Source organism: Anolis sagrei, chromosome 3 (genome assembly GCF_037176765.1).
Source record: "Anolis sagrei isolate rAnoSag1 chromosome 3, rAnoSag1.mat, whole genome shotgun sequence".
In the NCBI taxonomy this organism is placed as follows: Eukaryota; Metazoa; Chordata; class Lepidosauria; order Squamata; family Dactyloidae; genus Anolis; species Anolis sagrei.
Genome location: NC_090023.1, coordinates 246,527,318 through 246,548,201, shown reverse-complemented (window position 1 = coordinate 246,548,201; position 20,884 = coordinate 246,527,318).

Here is a 20,884-nt window from a genome sequence, read left to right as displayed (position 1 = left end):
AATTGACAATCCTATCATATGCTCCAGAATTGTGAATTTTGCTTCAAGACAAAGCACTGCATATACCAGACATATAATTCTTCAGACAGTCAATTCTGTATTTCACTGAGTGCAAAAATTTTGTTCAAAACCTCCTTTTCCCAAGAAAAGTATTGGCAAAAGTTAAATGTCCAGAGGATGTATGGGCTTTCTCTGGAGAAAACAACCGATAGCAGGAAGCCCGAGTCTCTGTTTGCTGTTTTGCATGGAAAGTCCCTAAGAAATGAAGGGGGAAACCAGATGGCGGAATTGTTGTGCTCCAGAATATTGTTTGCATGTGAGATATCCTATTTTCCCATTGGCAATTGAACTGCTGTCCCAGTTTATTCAGCCCCAATTTCCCAATATCAACATTTTTTAACCATGTAGCAATAGTCCCAACAATTTAAAACAGAATGGGTTGTTGTCAAAGATTATGCCTTGTGATCTAATATGGCGTGCTTCTTAGGGTATGTCTACACAGAATAATTATTGCAGTTTGGGGCCCTTTAAGTGCCATGGCTCAGTTCTATGGAATCCTGGGAGTAAATCTATATGCTATTTTTAAAATTGAGAGCCAAGACAGATGAACTTCATGTTTAGATTTGGTTGTACTTTTAAGATATATTATTATATACATATGTATATATGGCGCCAGAGCCCCCAGTGGTGCAGCAGGCTAAACCGCTGAACTGCTGAACTTGCTGATTGAAAGGTTAGTGGTTTGAATCTGGGGAGTGGGGTGAGCTCCCGCTGTTAGTCCCAGCTTCTGCACAGCAAGTGGCTTGAAAACATGCAAATGTGAGTAGGTCAATAGGTGTTGCCTTAGCAGGAAGGTAAAGGCACTCCATGCAGTCATACTGGCCACATGATCTAGGAGGTGTCTATGAACAACGTCAGCTCTTCAACTTAGAAATGAAGATGAGCAGCACCCCCCGAAGTCGGACACGACTAGACTTAATATCAAGGTGAAACCTTTACCTTTTCTATAATTATGCAACGGGTTACACTGCTGAGGTACTAAACTTGCTGACCGAAAGGTCAGCGGTTTGAATCCAGGGAACGAGGTGAGCTCCTGCTGTTACCCCCACCTTCTGCCAACATAGCAGTTCGAAAACATGCAAATTTGAGTACCTCAGTAGGTACTGCTTTGGCAGGAAGGGAATGGTGCTCCATGCAGTCATGCCAGCCACATGACCTTGGCGGTGTCTATGAACAACGCTGGTTCTTTAGCTTAGAAATGGAAATGAGCAACCCCCCCCCCCCCCAGAGTCAGACAACACTATATTTAATGTCAAGGTGAAAACTTTACCTTTACATATGTGCAAGTACAGGTATCTCCAAATCTAGCCCTTCCCAAATCCTAAACACTTGTGGTCCCAATGTTTCAGATAAGGGACCCTCATTCTCTACAACCAGAATAAAAAGGAAAAAAGAGAGGGAAAACCACCACAACAAAACCCAGTATTGTAACACTTTACTTTGGGGTGTTCTTCAGATCATATGAATCCCCCATTTTTTTTACTAAAGTTTTCAGTGGACAAATATTCACTTTCAGCCATGGTTCACGGATCGTACACTCATCCTGTTTATTTGTGAATGAAATTCAAATGATGGGAAGGGCCAATAAGCTTTAAGTAATCCAAAGGAAACCAATATTTGGTTGCTAAAAAAGTGTAATGTGTGTATTTGTGTGTATCTATATCTGTGGGTGTTTCGGGCTTTTCGTGATGCCTATGAGCAGGTGTTGGATAAAGAGGTGTGTGTAAGTGGGTTGCTTGGACAGAGTCATAGAATCATAGAATCAAAGAGTTGGAAGAGACCTCATGGGCCATCCAGTCCAACCCCCTGCCAAGAAGCAGGAATATTGCATTCAAATCACCCCTGACAGATGGCCATCCAGCCTCTGTTTAAAAGCTTCCAAAGAAGGAGCCTCCACCACACTCTGGGGCAGAGAGTTCCACTGCTGAATGGCTCTCACAGTCAGGAAGTTCTTCCTCATGTTCAGGTGGAATCTCCTTTCTTGTAGTTTGAAGCCATTGTTCCATTGCGTCCTAGTTTCCAGGGAAGCAGAAAACAAGCTTGCTCCCTCCTCCCTGTGGCTTCCTCTCACATATTTATACATGGCTATCATATCCCCTCTCAGCCTTCTCTTCTTCAAGCTAAACATGCCCAGCTCCTTTAGCCGCTCCTCATAGGGCTTGTTCTCCAGACCTATGTCTGGAGTCCAGAAATAATGGATTAGCATAAACCCAACATCCTTTCCTCTGGTTTAACTGTTTAATTTAACTCAACCAATAACTGCTAATTTTAACTGCAAGAGCCGCCAACCTGCATTCTAAGTAGCGATGACCTATCACCATCTGCTGGACACAATTATAAATTCAAAAATTGTCATTGGCCTACAGAAATATTATTTTATAGACATTTTAATCCAGCAGACCCTTGATGAAATTCAGTAAAATTGATATCACATAGGGTTTTTTTTTTTCTAATTATGCTTTAAATTTATGTGCTGCTTTCCAGAACTATATATCTGTTTATTTGGGTTTCCGATTTTAGGTTTTTTTTCTCTCTGTTTCAATATTGAACCAATTTTGCAGGGGCAGAAATGTCTAGAAGAGTCACTGCTATATACCACAGCTCAGTGTCATTCTCTATGAATATATACAAGACTGGATTTTTGTAATAAAATGTATATCGGATTTTTGTACATGCGAAAAACAGTGAATGCCTACTGATTTCATTAGATCAGTTGTGTGGGATTTTTTTGATTGATGATTTTTTTGATTGATGAGGTCTTTATTACTGTTAATCTCATTTTGTTTATCATTTTGGTAACTAGGAGTCAATTCTTAGTATGGATGAAAAAGTTCCATTTGTTTCAGATCTCAGAATAAATTCCTAGATTCAAAATTTACATATTATATTATTAATTTACATATTGGGATGATTTTTAGTGTTATCTGCTTTGGGTCTCCTTTGGGAGACAAGAAGCAGGATATCACTACTACTATTACTACTATTTGTTAATTTTGGTGCAAAGTGAGGGGAAATGAAAGACTTCTAAGCAAACCCTCATCTAGTTTACTTCTCTTGGTCTTACACTCCCTTACACTCCTATCAGCCTCATACAAGCATGATACTTTACAGGAGGATATGGACAGCAAAAATCTTGTACTGCTAAACTTGCTTATTTGCCAATTCAGTTGTCTTTATCCTGGCATAACTTCTTTCTTTGGAATGATTTCAGAGGTCAGTAGAGAAAAATGACCAGGTGTTGCAATGTATTTTAAAGATCCATTTAAAATAGGGAACATGTTTGGATAGCCAAAAAATAAAATAAAATAATTTATTTATTATTTATTTCAGATATTTGTTCCCTGCCCTTCTCAACCCGGGGGGGAGGGGGGCAGCCCTCGGGCGACTTCCAGCTGGCAACAATTCAATGCTTCCATGTGCACATAATAAAATACATAATAAAATCCAATAATTACATACAGTTAAAAACATTAAATCAATTCAATTAACATCTGTTTCAATATAACAGCCTACTGGCCTTATCTAAGCCAATTTCTGTGATTAGAGACTTCATCAAGCTTGTCCATAGTCCATTACCATAGCGATTGTCATCTTTGCCATTATCATTATCAGCATGATTACCCGAAGGCCTGGTCCTATATTCACATTTTTAACGTCTTTCTGAAGGAAAGGAGGGATGTAGATAGCCTAATTTCACCAGGGAGCGAATTCTACAGGTGGGGGGCCACCACTGAAAAGGCCCTGTCTCTTGTCCCTGCCAAGCATATTTGCAACAAAGGTGGGGTTGAGAGCAGGGCCTCCCCAGAATATCTCAAACTCCGAGGTGGGACGTAGATAGATGGAGATACTTTCGGACAGGTATGCTGGGCCGGAACCGTATAGGGTTTTATAGGTCTCTTCTCCCCTTCCTGCCCGCACTAGAGAGTTGTCCTTTTCTGCACTCTACCTGTGCTTCTTGAAGTCCAGAGATTTATATATTTATTTATTGAAAAAATTGGATCTAGGCCAGTTAATAGTCCTAACTGAGCACAATAACTAGAATCTGGATTAATCTGGGCAATGTTTTATTGGAATCCTACACAATGATAATGCCTCCTCTTAAAATCCCCAATCTATTCACTATTCTGGAGTGAAGGGGGGGGGGGATTTGAGGGGAAAAGGAAGTTTGGGAAATGGAATCTGTTTTTCAAAATATTAACTGGTTCATATTTTAGCACCCATCTTTGTGTTATTAATACATCTGAGGAAGTGGATTGATGTTCAAAAGAGCTCATGCTAGAATGCAGTATGACCCTTATCTGTGAAGGATATGTTCCTGGATTTCACATGGATATGCGAAACCATGGATAATAGTGAACCCTATTCAAATGTAGGACTTCCGTTCCAAGAATATCATAAGAGTCTCACTAGATGACCTAGAAAATGTCCAGAGAAGCAATACTTTTGTTGAGAGTGGATAAATAAAGCTGTGGTTAGTTGTTATGCAGTTATGGGGTTACACTGCATAAGGTAATAAGACTTAAAAGGGCTACTAAATTCCCCCTTTTCTTTTTCCTTCTTTGGCTATAAACTTGGAGGATTACTTCTTTTGGGGCAGTTTCATTTTCAAAAGGAAGTGATACCTAGTTATTTCACTCAATCTCCTCCTTTCTTTTCTGTCTTATGCAAGGAAATGTCAAGCAAAGGAAGGAAGGGGAGGCTGCAAGTGACTCCTAGCAGCTCGTGTTCCTTGAAGCTAATTCCTTCCCACTAGTTCTGGCACCTCTGTCAAGGAGGGAAGAGCCACCACTGCACCTCCTTTTGGTTCTGCATTTGGGACAAAACCACACCCATCTCACTTCAGTGAACTAAACAATACAACCTATAGCACTGTGCTATAGGTTTTAGGAGGTGGACACTGACACCCAAATTTTGAAACCACCTCACATAGAAATATCAAACTTCATCTGATACTACTCACTCTGAGATTTGTCTCCTTATCTAGAGATCCAAAAAAGCATAGTCATTTTTGGGCAGTTCATCTTGTGTCCTGAAAGCTGGTAGCTCTCATCTCAATTACAGGTTCAAATTCTACATTTGCTACTTAAATTTTCATTATTTCATGTACCTTGTCTTTAGGGCATCTTCTGGTCTTGGTTTAGCTCTTACACAGTAAAAGTAAAATAATATAATATGAAAGCTGACTGGCACAACCTGGGGTTCACAACCAGACACAGTGAAGACATCTGCCCTTTCGCTTTGCTACTCTGCTGCTGAATACGCATGCCCAGTGTGGAACACATCTCACCACGTTAAAAGAGGGGATGTGGCTATTAATGAGACATTCTGCATTATCACAGGATGTGTACCCCCCACACCACTGGAGAAATTATACTGTTTAACCGGTATTTCACCACTTGACATCCGCCGGGAAGTAGCAGCCAACAACAAAAGGACAAAGGCAGTGACATATCTGGCCCATTCCCTGTTTAGATATCAACCAGCTTGCCAATGCCTTAAATCAAGAAATAGTTTTCTAAGATCTACAGAGATACTTGCGGGAACACCTCAGCAAATTAGAGTCCAAAAATGGCAGGCTGAAACCTGGAACGTCAAACCATGGTTGATACTTAATGAGAGACTCCCTCCTGGGCACACAGAAGACTGGGAAACTTGGAAAACTCTGAACAGACTAGGCTCTGTTATCACGAGATGGAGAGCCAACCTTAAGAAATGGGGCCACAAAGTGAAGTCCACGACATGTGAGTGTGGAGATGAGCAAACCACTGACTACCTATTACAATGCAGTCTGAGCACTGCCAAATACACAATGGAGTACCTTCTTACAGCAACACCAGAGGCACTTAGTGGCCAGCTATTGGCCAAAGGACATTTAGTATAATGCCAAGTAATTAACTTTCTTTGTATTTTTACATACATTACAATTGTACCATCGGTCCTCTTCTGACACAATAAATTAAGTAAAAGTGAAGAGCTATAAGAAATTTGGGGGGGGGGGGTTTGATCTAATTAACCTTTTTCTTTCAGCATCCTTCTTTTACTTATTAACAACATGATTTTTCTTACTTAGAGCCTGGATAGGCTCGGTTTAGTTAGGACATGGTTCAATTATCACCCTGAAATGTTCCTGTGCAGAGTTACACCCTTTTTGCTATTTTGTATTTTGGCTCATGGCCAGTTATGCACATAAAACTAATTTCACTTTAATAGTCTTGTTATCTCATCTCCCTTTTGACCTCTCCATTGTCTACAGCATTTCACTGTATAACATGCTCAGCAGTTTTTGCTGTTGTGTGATATTCTCAAAGGGAGAGGAGATTAGAGCTTTCCCAAGAATTTGCATTGTATGACAAAATTCAAGAAACTTTGAAGAGAAGGGAAAAGGATTCAAAGCCTGAATGCCAAGAAGTAATGTGAGAGTTTTAAATTCTCAAATGGAAAGTGGAGAGTTTTAAAGGTCATTTGCATCTAGAAGCTAAAGGAAACAATATTTTAGGGTTTGAATCATATGACAGAGAATGAGAAAAGATGATACCGTATCATGGTGTGTGTGTGTGTGTGTGTCTCAGAGATGAGGAAAATAGGACCTCAGAAAACCATGCCCTATTATAAACAGTTTTGGAAAATTCCTAAGGCTGATCCAAGAAATGTCTATGAATAAATCTCCACGAAACAGATAGACATGTTGACAACAATCAACAAACTCTAGTAAAATCAAAGGAACCATATCTTGGGAACTCATGCTTCTTTACACAAAACCGGAAGAGTCCAGAAACTGAACAAGGCAAGGATGCTCTCTAGTGGTTTAAGTTGCACAAGCATCTTTCTATCAATCTTGAAGATTTTGCTTCATCAGGCAGTTTTTGTGTGTGTGTCAGGAGTGACTTGAGAAACTGCCAGTCGCTTCTGGCATGAGAGAACTGGCCGTCTGCAAGGATGATGCCCCAGAGATGCCTGGATGTTTTATCATCCTGTGCGAGGCTTCTCTCATGTCCTTGCATGAGAAGCCAGAGCTGACAGATGGGAGACAAATTGCCACATCAGAAACTAGAGGTCACTTAACCTGCAATGCAGTTCTAATAAACCATTTCCCAGAGATTCTCTCTACAACTGTTGGCAATGATCATAAGTATATGACTGGATAACTATATACCTGGACATTTTCAAGTCTAGATGTATCTCAATAAGCATTAGAAAAGGATGTCGCTTTAATAGGTAAATCACTTAACATATACTCCAGAAGTAGGGATCGTGCCACCCTTCCAATATTGTTGGACTGCAGGTCGTAGCGTTCCCAGACAGTATAGCAAATGAGAAGGCACAATGTGAATTACAATTCTATAACAATGGCATTTCACCCAATATAATGCTTTCTTCCCAATTATGTTTGTGATTTGCCCAAGTTTGTTTTAACTTGACCTAATGCAGGCAAGTAGCCGGGGGGGCTTGAGGGGCTTCAGCCCCCCCCCCCCCCGAAATTCTCAGGGTGGTCCGCAAGAAGGCCTTACTGGTACATTATTTAAACTGTTATGTTTATTCATATCATGATCTGATCACCATGCACAATATATCCCATATGCATGGGGCTATTGGGATAACAATGCTTTGAACTGGATTACATGAGTCTACACTGCCATATAATTGAATTCAAAGCAGGTAATCTGAATTATATGCAGTATAGATGGGGCCATAGTTATTGCAGAAGATTCCATAGGTTGGAACCATGGAAGTGAAATCATAACTATCAGTGTGTAGTGTGAAAGGGTCCAGGGCAGGGGTCCCCAAACTAAGGCCCATGAGGCAGTTGTGGCCTTCCAAGTATGTTACACCCTAAACTTTATACTTAGGGTTGTTCTAAGTCTGAAACTACTTGAAGGCACAGAACAACAATTCTAAGCAGCTGTGGACAAGTCTGCATAGGGACCACCAAACGGAGCATTGCCCAAACACGAATCAAGGAACATGAAAGGCACTGCAGACTACTTCAACTAGAGAAATCAGCCATAGCCCCGAGCACCTGATGAACCAACCTGGAGACAGCATTTTATTTGAGAACACAGAAATGCTGGACCACTCTCACAACCACCATGTCAGACTACACAGAGAAGCCAGTTAAATACACAAACATGTGGACAGTTTTAACAGAAAGGAGGAAACAATGAAAATGAACAAAATCTGGCTACCAGTATTAAAAAACTCTAAAATTGCAACAACACAACAACAGAGAGGAAGCAGGCAGGGACATCTAATTACCTCTCAACAAAAGATTGCCCCAGGCGCAGTCAGGCCATTGTATGCTAATCAAGGTGGTCAGTTGAAACATTCACACCTAGCTCTAGCAGAGAAGAGTCCTTTGTCTCACCCTGGTCATTCCACAGATATACAAATCCTTTTGCCTAGTTCCAACAGACTTCACTACCTCTGAGGATGCTTGCCAAAGTGCAGGCGAAACGTCAGGAGAGAATGCCTCTAGACCATGGCCATATAGCCCGAAAAAACCTACAACAACTCAATTCTAATTAACTTGACTATCTCATCAGGCAAAAGCAGGCCCACACTTCCTATGATTTTTCTGTAAATGTATGTTGGTTAAAATGCTCTTATTTTAAATATTGTATTGTTATTTCATGTTTGTTTCACACTACAAATATGATATATGCAGTGTACATAGGAATTTGTTCATATCAATACTCTGATGGACTGTGAACCAGCCATCTGCTTAAAATGTTTGAGGACCCCGGTCCACTATATGAAGAGCTGATTTGAGCAAGGAGAACAAAGTTTAAAAATGATAGAACTAGGAATATGGAGACAGGGAACCATAAAAAGGAAAGGGAGAAGAAATTATTCAGGTTCTGCATACTGCAATATATGTCAATATGATTCTTGAAGTAAACATTTAACATATCCCTCAACACCATTCTTGAGGGAAATGCCTGCTTTGATATGATAAGCATGTGGTCAGCTTTAGCAAAACGGTTGAGCAAACCCTTATTTTCTAGTTATTATGTTTTATGTTTTAAGTTTTAGAAGCTATACATACTGTGACAATTTCATCTGAATGTATTGATACAATGGGCACTTCTCATAACATTATTGCTGAACAACTTTAAGATTGGACAGGATATCTTTCTTTTACATCTGCCTCATAAAGAGATATACATATGCCCAACTCCTTGCCCTATGAGGAGCAATTTAGGGAGCTGGGTATGTTTAGCCTGGGAAAGATAATGTTCTGTTGGGCATATCTCTGAACCCAAGCCAAACAGCCACTGTTTGTCTCTGGACCCTTCCAGGCATATCAAATTCCAAAGAGGAACCAGGATATAAAATCTGGATTCCTCTCGGGACTTTGAATCCACTCCAACCCCCCAATCCTGAGCTTTCCCTTGGGGGAGGGCATCCAACCACCCTCTAGCCCCTCATTTCCTCCCCTGAAACTTACCTGAGGGATCAGGCAGCCACACAGGTTCTTCTAGAGAGCTCTGTAATAGTGTCAGAATGATGTTTCATGGGGTGGGGGTGAGGGAAGAGGAATTTTGTGTGGCTGGAAGGCCCCTCAGTAAGTTTTGGGTGAGGGAATGGAGAGATGAGAGGGGAGGGGGGGGGTACCATCCACCACACTCTGGGGCAGAGAGTACCACTGCTGAACAGCTCTCACAGTTAGAAAGTTCTTCCAAATGTTCAGGTGGAATCTCCTTTCCTGTAGTTTGAAGCCATTGTTCCACGTCCTAGACTCCAGGGCAGCAAAAAACAAGCCTGCTCCCTCCTCCCTATGACTTCTCCTCATATATTTATACATGGACATCATGTCTCCTCTCAGCCTTCTCTTCCCTGACATTACGTCTAGTTGTGTCTGACTCCGGGTGGTGGTGCTCATCTCCATTTCTAAGCCAATGAGCCGGCGTTGCCCATAGACACCACATGGAGGTGCATGATTGCATTGAGCACCATTGCCTTCCCGCAGAAGTGGTAACTACTGATCTACTCACATTTGCATGTTTTCGAGCTGCTAGGTTAGCAGAAGCTGGGGCTAACAGCAGGAGCTAACTTGGTTCCTTGGGTTCAAACTGCCAACCTTTCGGTCAGCAAGTTCAGCAGCTCAATGGTTTAACCCACTGTGCCACCGCCGATAAGAACACGATTATGCTAGTTTGTCTAATTTATGAAGGATCCCTCTTTCAACACCCTAAAGTCAATAGAGCTATTGGGGACAATACAATCCTCTCCCTTTACTCTATGCTATCGTTTTGGCAATTGCACTGTATGTCTGGACAGGCTACAGAATTGGGAGAAGACAACCGGAAACTTTCCTTGTGTTCATTTCCTTCTGTTCACTAATCCTAGGATCCAAGCCATTGTCTTTCATACAGCTGTTGGATGCCTGCCATGATCTGTATGACACAATTGAGAAAGCGATCCTGGTTAGAAAATTAGTACTGTAAAATTAATCAGCATATAGTTCAAAACAGACACTGGGAATGAGAATGAATCACACCTCTAAAAATAAGTAAGTCTCCTGTGTAATTTGCCATTTGTTGCCCATTAGCTCAGTATCCTGTGTATCTTGGAAAGCTTCTCTATAGCAAGGTGAAATTGACATGGAACTAGTTGTATCTCCTTCTGTGTCACTATAATTCATACTGACCTGAAGGGATCTGAAATTGTAAGAAGCATTTTAAACATTATTTCAGACATCATCACAGCAAAAGAGAAAAAGGGACATTTGAGTTAACTGGACAAGCATTCTAGTAAAAAGACCTAGGAGCAATATAGTATGTATATCACTAGCTTATAAAACGTAGTAAAGGTAAAGGTTACCCCAGACTGGGGGGGGGGGGGTGATGCTCATCTCCATTTCTGAGCCAAAGAGCTGGTGTTGTCCACATATGTCTCCTAGGTCATGTGGCCAGCATGACTGCATAGAGTGCCATTACCTTCCTGCAGAAGCAGTACCTATTGATCTACTCACATTTGCATGTTTTTGAACTGCTAGGTTGGCAGAAGCTGGGGCTAACAGTGGGAGCTCACTCTGCTCCCTGGATTCAAACCGGTGACCTTTTGGTCAGCTGTACCATGGGAGGGTGTGTGTGTGTAATAGAGCATATATTTTAAAATATAGATCAAAGGTTGTCATGAAATATGTTGTGTCCCCATATATTTCATTACTACTATTTATATATGTGTCCATATATCTTATATGGAGTTGGTTTAGCCTCCAGTTTGCTGATGAAACTGAATACATGTGTTATGAATTATGCATGTCTAAAAATGTGTCATCTAACATGAAATGTTTGGAACAGCCTGTGTTAAAAGGTCCAACTTCTAAAATGTATTTAAAACTTCCAGTGTTGTTTTTTTCTGGTATAGCATTCCAGTATCACAGGCTGAATGCATCTGAGGTCTAAATTCTAGCGCCAGTGAGCATTATCCTGCCCTGGTTTGATCCTTCTAATGTCACAACTATTCATTTTAATCTATACTTGAATTTGTCTGGAAAGCCACACAGACCCTCCTTCCTAGAAATCACCTCGATGCTGGCATATTCATGGGTTCACTTCCTGGCTTCTGGAAACCTAACAATCAATAGGGTCTCTTGTTTTTCTGTCAATCTTATCACCCACCTTACATTCCCACGGGATGGTTCCCCTGCTCAACCCCCTTCCTCCCATGTGGCCAAAACTGAATAATGAGAATGGAAGATGGGTGTTATATGGGTCAAAACTACAGGGGAAGTGGGAAGAGGCTTTGAGAGGTCTGTCCTTGCAACATCCTCCCATCCTGCCTGGCTTAAAAATGTACAACCACCTTCCCGCCTTCCTCCCTGCCCTCCATGCGATTTCCTTCCCAACCTCTCACACAAGTGAGTGCTATGATGAGTCTTCAGAGCGGTTATGTGATGCTTCTTTGTTTCTAAATTGTAATGTTGTAAAACCAAATATGCAAACAGGGTTAGTCAAAATGCATAGGCCAATAAGCCATTCAATTGAATGGCTGATTGGCCTATGCATTTTGACTAACCCTGTATAACTGTGTGTGCAATGTGCAATGCACAGCTGTGCAGACTATGTATAACCATGCAAAATGGCTTTGCATGCACATCACTGCTTCTGCTGCCAAAGCTCCGAATCCCTTTTCATAGAATCAAATAGCTGGAAGAGACCTCATGGGCCATCCAGTCCAACCCCCTGCCAAAAAACAGGAATATTGCATTCAAATCACCCCTGACAGATCCAGCCTCTGTTTAAAAGCTTCCAAAGAAGGAGCCTCCACCACACTCCGGGGCAGAGAGTTCCACTGTTGAACAGCTCTCACAGTCAGGAAGTTCTTCCTCATGTTCAGATGAAATCTCCTCTCTTGTAGTTTGAAGCCATTGTTCCGCGTCCTAGTCTCCAGGGAAGCAGAAAACAAGCTTGCTCCCTCCTCCCTGTGGCTTCCTCTCACATATTTATACATGGCTATCATATCTCCTCACAGCCTTCTCTTCTTCAGGCTAAACATGCCCAGCTCCTTAAGCCACTCCTCATAGGGCTTGTTCTCCAGACCCTTTTGCATGTACTATTTTCAAGCTGGGTGTCACCCATTTAAATGTTCAGATATAGTATATGTGATACCTGGCTTGAAAACAGTATGTGTGAAAGGGATCTAGGAGTCTTAGTAAATCACAAGATAAACATAGTTGACAGTGTGATGCGGAAGCTAGAAAAGGCAATGCAGTTCTAGGCTGTATAAACAGGAGTATAATGTTGAAATCAAGGAAAACATAGTCCCGCTAAATTTTGCTTTGGTTAGAACTCACTTGGAACACTTTGTCGAGTTCTGGACACAATTCAAGAAGGATATTGACAAGCTTGAATGTGTCCAGAGGAGGGCGACCAAAATGATCAAAGATCTGGAAGCTAAGGCCCTACAATGTTAGAACACGGAGCAATGGATTCAAGCTCAAAAAAAGAGATTCTACTTAAACATTAAGAAGAGCATCAAGAAGTTTAATGTTCAACAGTGGAATATGCTGTTTGTGTGTGGTGGAGTCTTCTTCTCTGAAGTTTTTTAAGCAGATGCTGGATGGCCATCTGTCAGGAGTAATTTGATTGAGTGTTCCTGCATGGCAGAGGGTTAGACTGGATGGCCCTTGTGGTTTGTTCAAACTCTATGAGTCTATGATTTGAGTGCAGCTGTTGTGCATCAGACAAAAATATCCAACTATTTCTGTAGGGAAACTTACACATGTGTTGCACATCCACAAGAGATTGGCCTACATCTTTGTAGGTGTAGTGGCCAGGACTGTACACAGTATTTTTAGTGTGATTGCACATAAACCTATGTAAAGGCATTATTAAATAGATTTATTTCTGATTTTAAAAACCTTCCATGAAAAGAACAACAAAATAATTACTCAGAATTAGGAAAATTAACTTGTTGTTTCACAACTCAGATAATTCTCCAATAGGTCAGTGGGGATTCTGGTCCTAAACTTTGAAGCTAGTATCCAGCCTAAGTGAAACTGGAAAATGTGTTAGCAATTTTCAAAAAGGCAGAGAAAGTTCAGAGAGGAATACAATATATTAATCATTCATTACATGCTTGATTTCTGAGTACACCTGCTAACCGCTGTTTCCAAACCCCTGTTTGGAAACAGCCTTTTTGTTTAGTTTAAACAAAAGACAGGAAGAATAACAAGGAATCCCCATATTGAGGATGTCACTGTTTTCATTATAGCTTCCTGCAACCGAAAGCAATTTATTTATAGCGACAACAGGAAAACAAATATTAAAAACCAAAAGGAAAGTAGCAATTATTGAGAAATAGAAATAGATATTTAATATTTGCAGTCAATTGTAGGACTAGCCATTTGCTCCACTGTAAGGTGAGGAGACATGATAGCCATTTATAAATATGTGGGGGGGGGGGGGAGTCATAGGGAAGAATCACAGAATCATAGAATCAAAGAATCAAAGAGTTGGAAGAGACCTCATGGGCCATCCAGTCAAACCCCCTGCCAAGAAACAGGAATATTGCATTCAAATTATCCCTGACAGATGGCTATCCAGCCTCTGTTTAAAAGCTTCCAAAGAAGGAGCCTCCACCACACTCCGTGGCAGAGAGTTCCACTGCTGAATGGCTCTCACAGTCAGGAAGTTCTTCCTCATGTTCAGATGGAATCTCCTCTCTTGTAGTTTGAAGCCATTGTTCCGCATCCTAGTCTCCAAGGAAGCAGAAAACAAGCTTGCTCCCTCCTCCCTGTGTCTTCCTCTCACATATTTATACATGGCTATCATATCTCGTCTCAGCCTTCTTTTCTTCAGACTAAACATGCCCAGCTCCTTAAGCCGCTCCTCATAGGGCTTGTTCTCCAGACCCTTGATCATTTTAGTCGCCCTCCTCTGGACACATTCCAGCTTGTTAATATCTCTCTTGAATTGTGGTGCCCAGAATTGGACACAATATTCCAGGTGTGGTCTAACCAAAGCGGAAGCAACAGGCTTGTTTTCTGCTGCCCTAGAGACTAGGATGTGGAACAATGGTTTCAAACCACAGGAAAGGAGATTTCACCTAAATATTAGGAGGCACTTTCTAACTGTGAGAACTGTTCAGCAGTGGAACTCTCTGCCCCAGAGTGTGGTGGAGGCCCCTTCTTTGGAGGTTTTAAACAGAGGCTGGGTGGTCATCTGTTGGGGCAATTTTCCTGCTTCTTGGCAGGGGGTTGGGCTGGATGGCCTATGAGGTCTCTTCCAACTCTATTATTCTAGGACTCGTATTATCTACCTTTAGGGGAGCTCTACTAAATTTTAATTAAACAATGGCTAACAAGTTTGTGTATTATTGCTTCTAGGGAAAAGCAGTATGTTTTACTGTTGAAAGACACAGTTGCACTTCTGTTTTACATTTCTCTTGCTTTTGTTGGAGTATGCAAACATAAATAGAGATTTCGGCTCTTAGTGAGAGTTCAAACTTGACTTGCTTTAGTACCCATTTGTTTTTTAACAGCCCATAGTATATATAGAATGATTCTTTTACCACCCTGCAGTTTTCTCACTTATACAAAGAAACTGAAAGTACTCTGCTCCGTTTCCTCTTTTATAAGTGAATTTGTATGACTGTTATGGCCTCTTGTTGCTAAATTGCTGTCATTGCACATTTAAAAGTATTTCAGAGTTGTCCTTCACTGCAAAATAAACTGAGGCACAGAGTTTCTGCCAATGTGATCAAGGCAATTCCGATGAACGAATTCTTACATTGCTGAAATGGTGGGAAAAAAAGGAGATATATTTATTGTCTTTCAGTTGTAAATAAAAAGAAAAGAGATGTCAAATCTTCATTCACTCATTCATTTTATACCCTGGGATGCATGCTCTGGATATAAAACATCACAATGATAAATCAAAACTTGAAAAGCTCTAAGGTAAAGGTTTCCCTTAACTTTAAGTCTAGCCGTGTCCAACCTCCAAGGTCATGTGGCTAACATGACTGCATGGAGTACCATTACCTTCCTGTCAAAGCGGTACTCATTGATCTACTCACATTTGCATGTTTTCAAACTGCTAAGTTGGCAGAAGCTGGGGCTAACAGTGGAAGCTTACCCTTGATCAGCAAGTTCAGCAGGTCAGAGCTTTAACTCGGTCTGAGTCTCTCTACGGAAGTAGAGAAGATCAGGATACAAAAGTTTTAAATAAATATATAAGTAAACCCTCCCTGCCACTGGAGGCTCTAGAAAACAAAAATGTTTTAAACTGAGTTTTGGGGGAAAAAATCAGCGTGAAAGTGTTTGCAAATACAGTCCCAAGAAGATGGAATAGCAAGAGTCAAGGGATAAAGGTGGCAAAGAGCAGGAGACCTTTCATAAAGTAAGAAACACAAATTTCAAAGAACAGAAATTGTCTTGAATGTGAATAATAAGTAATGATGGTTGAATGGTAGATTGAATCCTAATAAAGACAATGAAAGTGGAGTTCAAAAGGAGTTCAAAAGTGGAGTCACAGGACTGAAGATCTTGGAAGCAGAATATTGAACAGAAACCAGAGAAAAAAAGGCTGTATCTGCACTGTAGGACTAATGCAGTTTGACAATACTTTAAATGATATGACTCCATGCTATGGAGTCATGGAATTTGTAGTTTGGTGAGGCACCAGCACTCTTTGGCACAGAAGGCTAAGGATCTACAGCTCCCATGATCCCATAATCTTGAACTTTGGCACTTAAAGTGATGTCAAAGTGATGTGCCTCAAGATGAATTAATGGAAAACTGGTTAAGCCGAGAACTGAGGACTTTGCAAAAGAAACAAATAAGAAAGGTCAAATGCTGGTAACATTATGCAGACAAAATGTAACATGACTTAGCTACAGTCTCAATGTGAATAACAAAAGGAAGAGTCTAAAATACAACCAAGTCTACCTGCTTTCTCTGCAGAGTCAGGCAACTGCAGGGGAGGGTGAGGCACACTTTCCATCTCTGCACAGACCTCAGGGGATGCTGCATCAACACCCCAGACATGACTGAAAGTGACACTTTATCACTTCGAGTTTCAGTTTTCATCAATTTCTGAGAGAGATAGAAAGAAATTAAAACTGTGGGGAATGGGGGACTGTGAGCACAAAACCAGTGTGGCTTCAAGCTGCTTTTCACTTGTAAAGTGAAAAAATATAATTTTTGGGGAGAGATCTGGGGGCTTGGGAAGCTTCAGGGTTCAGAAAATGGGTCCCTAAGGGATGTACAGAATGGAGATGAATATTAATGGTAACAGAAAATCCATATTGAAAGGAAGTCTTCAGTAGGAAGGCAAGCAATTCTGCCTTTGCAATATTTTGCAATATTCATAGGACAGGCTGAGAGGCATACTTCAATGGAAGTCTGAAAGTCAGGATGCCGTGTTGTGGTTGAAAAGTACAATTAGCATCAATGGAGACATGACATTGAAAGCCATAGGAATTAATAGGATTCCTCCATGGTTATGATAAACAGATAATATAATATAAATATAATAAAAATAAATACATCAATATGTAATATATAATATAATGTTCTTACCATACATCTAGTGAACTACTGACCTCATAGGGAAGCTGATGAAGAAGGACAACATACAAATGTTCTACAGACCCATGAAGAAAATCCAACAAATGTTATGTTCAGAAAAGGACAAGAGGGATCCTCTCACATCTGCAGAAGTCCACCGTATACCATGCAGCTGTGGACAATTCTACATAGAGACCACCAAACACAGCAATGGCCAAACACGAATCAAGGAACATGAAAGGAACTGCAGACTAATTCAGCCAGAGAAGTCAGCCATAGCAGAGCACCTGATGAACTAACCTGGACACAGCATATTATTTGAGAACACAGAAATGCTGGACCACCCCAACAACCACCATGCCAGACTACACAGAGAAGCCACTGAAATCCACAAGCATGTGGACAATTTCAACAGAAAGCAGGAAACCATGAAAATGAGCAAAATCTGATACCAGTATTTAAAACTCTAAAATCAAATCAGTAAATAAAGAGCAAGACTCAAAAAGCAGGGGAATTCCAGACAAGAATCAATCAGGGCCAGCTAACATCTCCCAACAAAGGATTCCTCCAGGCAGCAACCAGCCAGACCTTGAAACTTCAGGCCATTAAATACTAATCAAGGCAAATTGCAACATTCACACGTATCTCTAGCAGACAATAATCCTTTGCCCACCCTGGACATTCCACAGATTTTTTTTTCATGTCAGGAAAAACTTCAAGTCATTTCTGGTGTGAGAGAATTGGCTGTCTGCAAGGACAATGCCGTGGGGATGCCTGGATCTTCTGATGTTTTACCATCCTTGTGGGAGGCTTCTCTCATGTCCCTGCATGGAGAGCCAGAGCTGACAAAGGGAGCTCATCTGCACTCTCCCCGGGTTTGTACCTGCAACCTGTTGGTCTTCAGTTCTGCCAGGACAAGGGTTTAACTCATTGGGCCACTGGGAGCTCCTATTCTACAGATATATAAACCTCACTTACTTAGTTTACAACAGACCCCTCAACCTTTGAGGATGCCTGCCATAGATGTGGGTGAACCGCCAGAAGGGAATGCTTTTGTAACATGGCCATACAGTGCAGAAAACTCATAGCAACCCAGCCTTCGACAACACACAGATAATAAAGAAATGGCCAAGACTGAATTTTGTGGAACACCTATCAAAAGCACAAAACAAGCTAGCATAATAAAGAGCCAAAGAAATATGATAACACAACCATGCAGTATAGAATTGGTGAGCCTAACATCATGAAGGTAATCCCGAAGAAGGGAATAATTAACTCTGTTTAAAAAGTGCAAGAAGAATAAGAACCGAGTTCAAACTTTTTGACTCAGCAACAACAAGATAATGGTCAGAATCCTGTTCTTTAGTCCTGACTAGAATAGAACCATTGTTGAATGGTGAGTCGGCAACAAGTAGGCAAATCTAAATGGTTTTACTTTTGCTGAAATTAACAATAGTAAAGAGGTTCACCTGTGTTTATAAGAAGGGCAGCCTCAGCAGAGTGCAAAAGGTGAAAGCCAAACTGTAAACAACCCATCGAATGCGTACATTCAAGAAAGGAAGTCCAAGCATAAATAGGCAGCATGAAAAAGGGAGCAAAGAAGCAAAACAATGATAAAAAGAAAGAAAGAAAAGTATCAGCAGGGAGGGACAAATTAATGTAGAAAAGAGAAAAGGAAATAGTAGGAGCAAAAAGACCAAGAGGACAGGTAAGTGGATCAGAAATTACAACTCAATTTGTGCCATAAAATAGGAAAAAAATACACATACTCCACACAGTTGGACATTATGGTACTATGAAAATGTCCTCTTGAAATATAGCAAATATTTCCCTGCCTTTGCATACTTGTGAAGAAATAAGCTGCATACAAAATAGTAAAGCTGGGAGGACATTTTGTAGGACATCTTGTTTTACCTTTTGTTTGTTGTAGGCAAATTTGTGCACATGACTTATGAACAGGTGCATGACTTTATACAGGGGCTGAAACCATACCCTACGTTAATGCTTTTATTCATCCAAGGAGATACACATATCACTTCCTCTTTCCCCCTCTCCAGAGGACTACTGCAGACACAGACTGCAGCCAGGAAATCAGAAGATGTTTACTTCTCAGGAGAAGAGCAATGACCAGTCTCAATAAAATAGTTAAGAGTAGAGATTGGCAACTAAGAACCACATAGTTAAAGCAATGGTATTCGCCTTAGTAACCTATGGATGTGAGAGCTGGACCATAAGGAAGGTAGAGTGAAGGAAGATAGATGCTTTTGAACTGTGGTGTTGGAGGAAAATTCTGAGAGTGCCTTGGACTGCGAGAAGATCCAACCAGTCCATACTTCAGGAAATAAAGCCTGACTGCTCACTGGAGGGAAGGATATTAGAGGCAAAGATGAAGTACTTTGGCCACATCATGAGAAGGCAGGAAAGCTTGGAGAAGATAATGATGCTGGGGAAAATGGAAGGAATAAGGAAGAGGGGCCGACCAAGGGCAAGATGGATGGATGGCCTTCAGGGCCTTCTCGGTGGTGGCTCCTCGGCTGTGGAACACCCTTCCCGTGGACATCAGACAGGCTCCTTCCTTGATGATATTCCGCAGGAAACTAAAGACTTGGCTGTTCGAGAAGGCGTTCGAACAAGAAGTGCAATAATTGGTAATGACGACAGGAATGGAACAACGGAAAGTGATACTGGATTGTGGTTTAACGATGAGATGACACGAATGGCTTTTTGTATTTTGTATTATTGTTGATGTTTTTGATGCCGATGTTTTTGGTTATTGCTAGACTGATTTTAGATTGTGTCTTGTAATTTGTACCCTGTCCTTTCTATGTTGTACACCGCTGTGAGTCGCCCCCGGGCTGAGAACAGCGATATATAAGCACAGTAAATAAATAAATAAATAAATAATAAATAATGGCATCCTTGAAGTGACTGGCTTGACTCTGAAGGAGCTGGGGGTGGTGATGGCCAACAGGGAGCTCTGGTATGGGCTGGTCCATGAGGTCACAAAAAGTCAGAAGTGACTGAACAAACAAACAACAAAATGCTCCATATAGTGTCTGATTTAAAGAACATTTCTAGTATATTTATCATCAGAAATACAAATGTTTTCATTTGACATAAGGTCAGCCCAATAATATTGAGCAATGTCTCCTCGCCTGCAAATAGAGCTGATCGTCCCTGCTTTCAAACTAATGAAGAAGAGGGCATAAAGCAATAAATTGATAAGGAATTTAAACAAATCATATAACGTATATTTCTTGTATCTAGCACCTGTTTCATGTGTGAGCTTTTATGATAATGTGCAGCTTTGGGTTAAAAATAGGCAAGGGGCAACCGGACCTTATTATCTCCTAATCTTCTTATTTCAGTTCATTAGTCAACTATTAACTCTGGTTCTTATGTACAATCAAGTACAAATACTGTACCTGGGAAACTTATTAAGAGTTAGAGTTGAAGAATGGTATTAATTCTGGTAATATGTAATAGCAGTTTTTAAAAATGTGCGTTTGTAGAATTTTTATAGTATTTGTATATTTGTAACTGTGTTGTGATCTGCCTCAAGCTGTGGGAAGAGGCAAGTAAGAAATATATTATCTATTATTATAATAAATAAATTATTATTAGGAGCCCCTGGTGGTGAAATAGGTTAAACCTTTGTCCTGGCAGGACTGCTGACTGAAAGGTCAGTGGTTTGAATTCAGGGAGTAGGGTGAGCTCCCATCTGTCAGCTTTAACTTCTCATACGAGGACATGAAAGAAGCCTCCCACAGGATGGTAAACCATCCGAGCGTGCCCTGGCCAACATCCTTG